This window comes from Leucoraja erinacea, chromosome 36, assembly GCF_028641065.1.
Source record: "Leucoraja erinacea ecotype New England chromosome 36, Leri_hhj_1, whole genome shotgun sequence".
Taxonomy (NCBI): Eukaryota; Metazoa; Chordata; class Chondrichthyes; order Rajiformes; family Rajidae; genus Leucoraja; species Leucoraja erinaceus.
In genome coordinates this window covers 8,671,442-8,677,441 of record NC_073412.1, presented here as the reverse complement: position 1 = coordinate 8,677,441, position 6,000 = coordinate 8,671,442, and positions in this window count along the sequence as shown.

Genomic DNA, 6,000 nt, shown 5'->3' with positions numbered 1-6,000 from the left:
TTATACTAACCCAATTTTATTCTCCCCACATTCCCATCAACTTTCCTCAGATTCTACCACTCACGTGCATGCCATTAATTCCCTAATTAATTTACCATCCTGCAGGTTTTTTGGTGAGCAGCGAGGGAGGGGGGGGGGTGAGGAACCGGAGCACACCACCTTCATGGTCACAGGGAGAATGTGCAAACTCCACATGGTCAGCGCCCGAGGTCAGGATCGAACCTGGGTCAACAGGGAACTGTGAGAGAGCGCCTCTACGAGCTGTGCCACTGAGCTGCCCCCTAGTGGCAGTCCCTGGTCCACCAGAGAAGGTGAGTATATTCCATTCACAAAATCTGATGTAGTGTTGCACAATGAGCAACTTTGTATTGTAGTCTCCAAGATATCGGCGAGACCAAGCTTAGACTAGGTGACCATATCACCAAACACTCTATGATCTGCTGGAATTCCCAGTTACTATTTTAACTCCATGAAGCAGGCTGCTTAGGATGAACCTCAACTAAAGACCAAAGATAGACACACAGAAGCTGGAGTAACTCAGCGGGACAGGCTGCATCTCTGGAGAGAAGGTATGGGTGACGTTTTGGGTCGAGGCCCTTCTTCAGGCCGAGAGTCAGGGGAGAGGGAAACTAGAGGGAGGAGACTCCAATGGGACTGAGACCCTGGCTAGGACCTGGCTAGTCTGAAGAAAGGCTTCGGCCCGAAACGTTGCCTATTTCCTTCGCTCCATAGATGCTGCTGCACCCGCTGTGTTTCTCCAGCATTTTTGTCTACCCTGGCTAGCATTGGCAGGATCCCTATCACCTCCAGCCGAACATGGTCTTGGACAATAAACAAGATGCTGGAGGAACTCAGCGGGTCAGACAGCATCTGTGGAGGGAATGGACAGACAAGGCTTCAGGTGGAAACAAGAGGAAAAAAAGTGGACAGACAAGGCTTCAGGTCAGGGCCCCATCTTCAGACCGATGGAGTAGAGGGGAGAAAGCTGGGAAAGAGAGACAGAGGGGGAGTGAGATGGAGAGGGGAGGGAGGGGGAGAGAGAGAGAGAGAGAGGGAGAGAGAGAGACGGGAGGAGAGGGAGTTTCTCCAGCTTTTTTGTGTACCCTCGATTTTCCAGCATCTGCAGTTCCTTCTTAAACATACTGTCTGATTCACCTCTACCCCATTACGGACATTGGACTTTGTCTATGGATCTGATGCGCTACAATGCTGAGAACTATATTCTCCATCTGGTTTGCTCTATCCACTGCTCTTGAGTTTGACTTGATTGTATTAATGTAAGGTATATCTGATCTGTTTGGACAGCGTGCAAAACACAGCTTTTCACTGAAACTTGGTACACGAGTCATTAGTAAACCTAATCCTGAACTATTCTGGGAGATTACAATTGGCATCTGTGGCTAAATTGAAAATACAGAGGACTCTGGTACCAGGGTTACAGTCTGAGATGGATACAGAGTGGGGTGAGGGCAATTTGGGACCAAGGTGTCATTTTTCACATGGGGGATAGTGACTCTAAACCAGAGTGTGAATAGTCATTGGAACATGGAACGGTACAGCACAGGCCCTTCGGCCCACAATGTTTCTGCTGAACATGATGCTGTAGCGGCACCTAGTGGTGAAGCTGGGAATTCAGAACCCTCGTCATTGATCGGGACTGTCACGTGACCAGGGGGGGGGAAGGGGGGTTTGTTTGCTGGCATTTGAGAGTAATCAGTAGTTAGTGCTCCTCGCGTCGACAGGAGATGTAATCGTTAATTTGTAACGAGGGACGCGATACCTGCCTGGTCTCACTACAATGCCAAGTTAATATGATCTACCTGTACATGATCCATATCCCTCTAGTCCCTGTATATCTATAAGTTTATCTAAAAACCTTATAAATGCCACGATCGTATCTGCCTCCATCACCCCAGGCAATGCGTTCCAGCACTCGCTGTGTAAAAAACTGCCACACACATCTCCTTTAAACTTTCCCCCTCTCAACTTATAGCTGTGCCCTCTAGTGTTGGACATTTCTACCCTCGAGAAAAAAGGTTCTGGTTGTCTACTGTATCTTTGCCTCTCATTATTTTACATACTTCTATCAAATTTCCTCTCCACTTACATTCTAGAGGAAACAATCCAAGTCTATCCAACCCCTCTCTGTATCTGGAAGCCCCTAATCCAGGCAGCATTCAGGTAAACCTCCTCTGCACCCCTCATTACTATAATGGAGTGATCAGATTTGTATGCAATTCAGCCAAAGTCCTATAGTGATGAATCATGACTTCCTGACCAGGATGGCGGAGAGAATGGAGCGGCTGGACTTGTACACTCTGGAGTTTAGAAGGATGAGAGGGAATCTTATTGAAACATATAAGATTATTAAGGGGTTGGACACGCTAGAGGCAAGAAGCATGTTCTCGATGTTGGGGGAGTCCAGAACCAGGGGTCACAGTTTAAGAATAAGTGGTAAGCCATTTAGAACAAGGAGATGAGGAAATACTTTGTCACACAGAAAGTTGTGAGACTGTGAAATTCTCTGCCTCAGAGGGCGGTGGAGGCAGGTTCTCTGGATGCTTTCAAGAGAGAGCTTGATAGGCCTCTTAAAGATAGTGGAATCAGGGGATATGGGGAGAAGGCAGGAACGGGGTACTGATTGGGGATGATCAGCCATGATCACATTGAATGGCAGTGCTGGCTCAAAGGGCCGAATGGCCTACTCCTGCACCTATTGTCTATGTCTATTTGTCTATAGTCCTATATTCATTGCCCCACGCAAGGGAGGCAGCTCTACATTTTGTCTTCTTTATTACTCTTTCTGATGTCGCTGTTATAAATTTGAACACCAACATCTCTCTCCACATCCATATTGTTAAGGGTCTCGCCATTAGGTATTAACTGGACAGGCTAGATGCAGGGAGAATGTTCCCCGGTGTTGGGGGAGTCCAGAACCAGGTGGGGTCACAGTTTCAGAATAAGGGGTAGGCCAATTAGGACTGAGATGAGGAAAAACTTATTCACCCAGAGGGTTGTGAATCTGTGGAATTCTCTGCCACAGAAGGCAGTGGAGGCCGATTCACTGGATGTTTTCAAGAGAGAGTTAGATATTATCTTAGAGCTAACGGAATCAAGGGATATGGGGAGAAAGCAGGAATGGGGTACTGATTCTGGATGATCAGCCATGATCATATTGATTGGTGGTGCTGGCTCGAAGGGCCAAATGGCCTACTCCTGCACCTATTTCTATGTATACTTTCCCCTTACATTCAACCTACCAAATTCTCACACTTGCTCGGGTTAAACGACATCTGCCATTCCTCTGCCCATTCCTGGAGCTGATCTATATCCCGCTGTATCTTCTGGCAGTCTTCCTCACTGTCTGCAACTATTCCAATTATAGTGTTGTCAGCAAACATATACCAATCCATCTACATTTACACCCAGGCCATCGTTGTGTATGTTAGAGGAATCAGGAATATAGAAATGACACTGGATCATGCTCTGAGGTAGAGGATCAGCCATGGTCTTAATGAATGTGAATGGTTCGATTGTAATCATGCATTGTTTTTAAGTTTTTTAGTTTAGAGATACAGAGTGGAAGCAGGCCCTTCGGCCCATCAATTCTCCACCGCTCAGCGATCCCTGCACATTAACACTATCCTACACACACAAGGGACAATTTTACATTTATACCAAGCCAACCCTGTACGTCTTTGGAGTGTGGGAGGAAACCGAAGATCTCGGAGAAAACCCATGCAGGTCACGGGGAGAATGTACAAACTCCGTACAGACAGCACCCGTGGTCAGGATCGAACCCGGGTCTCCGGCGCTGTAAGGCAGCAACTCTACCGCTGCGCCACCGTGCTGCCCTTTCTTTCCGCTGACTGGTTAGCATGCAACAAAAGCTTTTCACTGTACCTCGGTACACGTGACAGTAAATTAAACTGGACTAATGAATGGCGTGGTAAGTTTAAACAGCCTTGTATTCTGTTCTTGAACCGTATGAATCTTTTTTTAATGATTATTTTATTAGAAGCAATTGTACAAGAATAAAGCAATTGGCACAACAATGATACAAATCTCGTACAGCTTCAGTTTTAACATTTTACTAGACCAAGTGCTCCTGCACCTATTTCTATGTATACTTTCCCCTTACATTCAACCTACCAAATTCTCACACTTGCTCGGGTTAAACGACATCTGCCATTCCTCTGCCCATTCCTGGAGCTGATCTATATCCCGCTGTATCTTCTGTCAGTCTTCCTCACTGTCTGCAACTATTCCAATTATAGTGTTGTCTGCTCCCCCAATGGTGTGATCCCCCAACCCAATATTCCACCATGCACCCGTCTCCTCCAACGGAACTGAAGCCGTTCCCAAATGTAAGATTCCAGCACTCCCCTGCCTCCCTCAGCAGTGGATTAAAAAAAAATCCAATTGCACCTCCCCTGCCTGTTGCAGCAGTTCAAATTGCAATACCAATTGGCCCTCCCCCTCCCGTTGAAGCACTTGCTGTGATATCCCATTGAGGTGAAAAGTTCAGAGTGTTCCTGTCTTGCAACTTTGTTTTGAAGTGTGTTGGAAACTGATAGGAAGGAGCAGCCGTCCATGTAAATGGATCCATTCTGATTGGGCATCTGCGAGTATTGGGCATTGCAACGAATCAAAAGGCGGAAAGGCAGCCGGACGCCAGGCGGCAGGCGGCAGCCACACAGTTTTAATATATAACTAGACCAAGTGCAGACCCGTTTGGTCTGCTCCCCCAATGGTGTGATCCCCCAACCCAATATTCCACCATGCACCCGTCTCCTCCAATGGAACTGAAGCCGTTCTCAAAAGTAAGATTCCAGCACTGCCCTGCCTCTTTAAAAAAAAATCCAATGGCACCTCCCCTGCCTGCTGCAGCAGTGAAAAGTTCAGTGTTCCTGTCTTGCAACTTTGTTTCGAAGTGTGTTGGAAGCTGACATGTAAATGGAGAAGCCTGTTTATTTTTGAAATACTTGGGGGTGGGTGGGGGGGGGGGGGAAGGATTTGATTAAAAACGTGTAGTTCAACACGACGAAATGAAATGAGGAGCAGATACTTAGAAAGAAAAGCGAAATCTCTACCGAAATGGAAAATATCTTGGAGATTGAGCGTCTGGATTGGGCGTGGCAATGAATCAAAGGAAGAAATGCAGCCGGCAGCCGTACATGCAAATGAATCCATTCCGATTGGACATCTGCGAGCATCGGCCATTCCGATTGGACATCTGCGAGTATCGGGCACGAATCGAAAGGCAGGAAGGGCGCCGGTCGGCAGTCGGTCAGATGGGGCCAGAGTTTTAAATATATACTAGACCAAGTGCAGACCCGTTGGGTCTGCTCCAACCCAATATTCCACCATGCACCCGTCTCCTCCAATGGAACTGAAGCCGTTGCCAAATGTAAGTTTCCAGCACTCCCCTGCCTCCCTCAATTGCACCTTCCCTGCCTGCTGCAGCAGTGAAAAGTTCAGTGTTCCTGTCTTGCAACTTTGTTTCGAAGTGTGTTGGAAGCTGATAGGAAGGAGCAGCCGTCAACGAATCAAAAGGCAGGAAGGGATCCGTACTGCAGGCGGACGGATGGGTTTGAGTTTTATATATTAATAGATAATAAATAAAATAATAATATATAATATAATATAGAAGATAGAAGATATAGAAGATAGATAGATAGATAGATAGATAGATAGATAGATAGATAGATAGATAGATAGATAGATAGATAGATAGATAGATAGATAGATAGATAGATAGATAGATAGATAAACAGATACATGAAACGGGGAAAAAAGTAAAAAGGAAAGAATGAAGAAAAAAAAGAAAGATACAAAAAAGAGAGAAGAAAAGACCTGTGAACTGCCAAAGAAGTGAGAGAAGAAAAAAAAGAGAACCCCCCCCAAAAAATGGAGATATGTCCCACTATCCCCCCCCTCCCCCGCTCACCCATCCCAAGCATCGGTTCAACCATTCTATTGTTGAAGAAATTCGGTGAA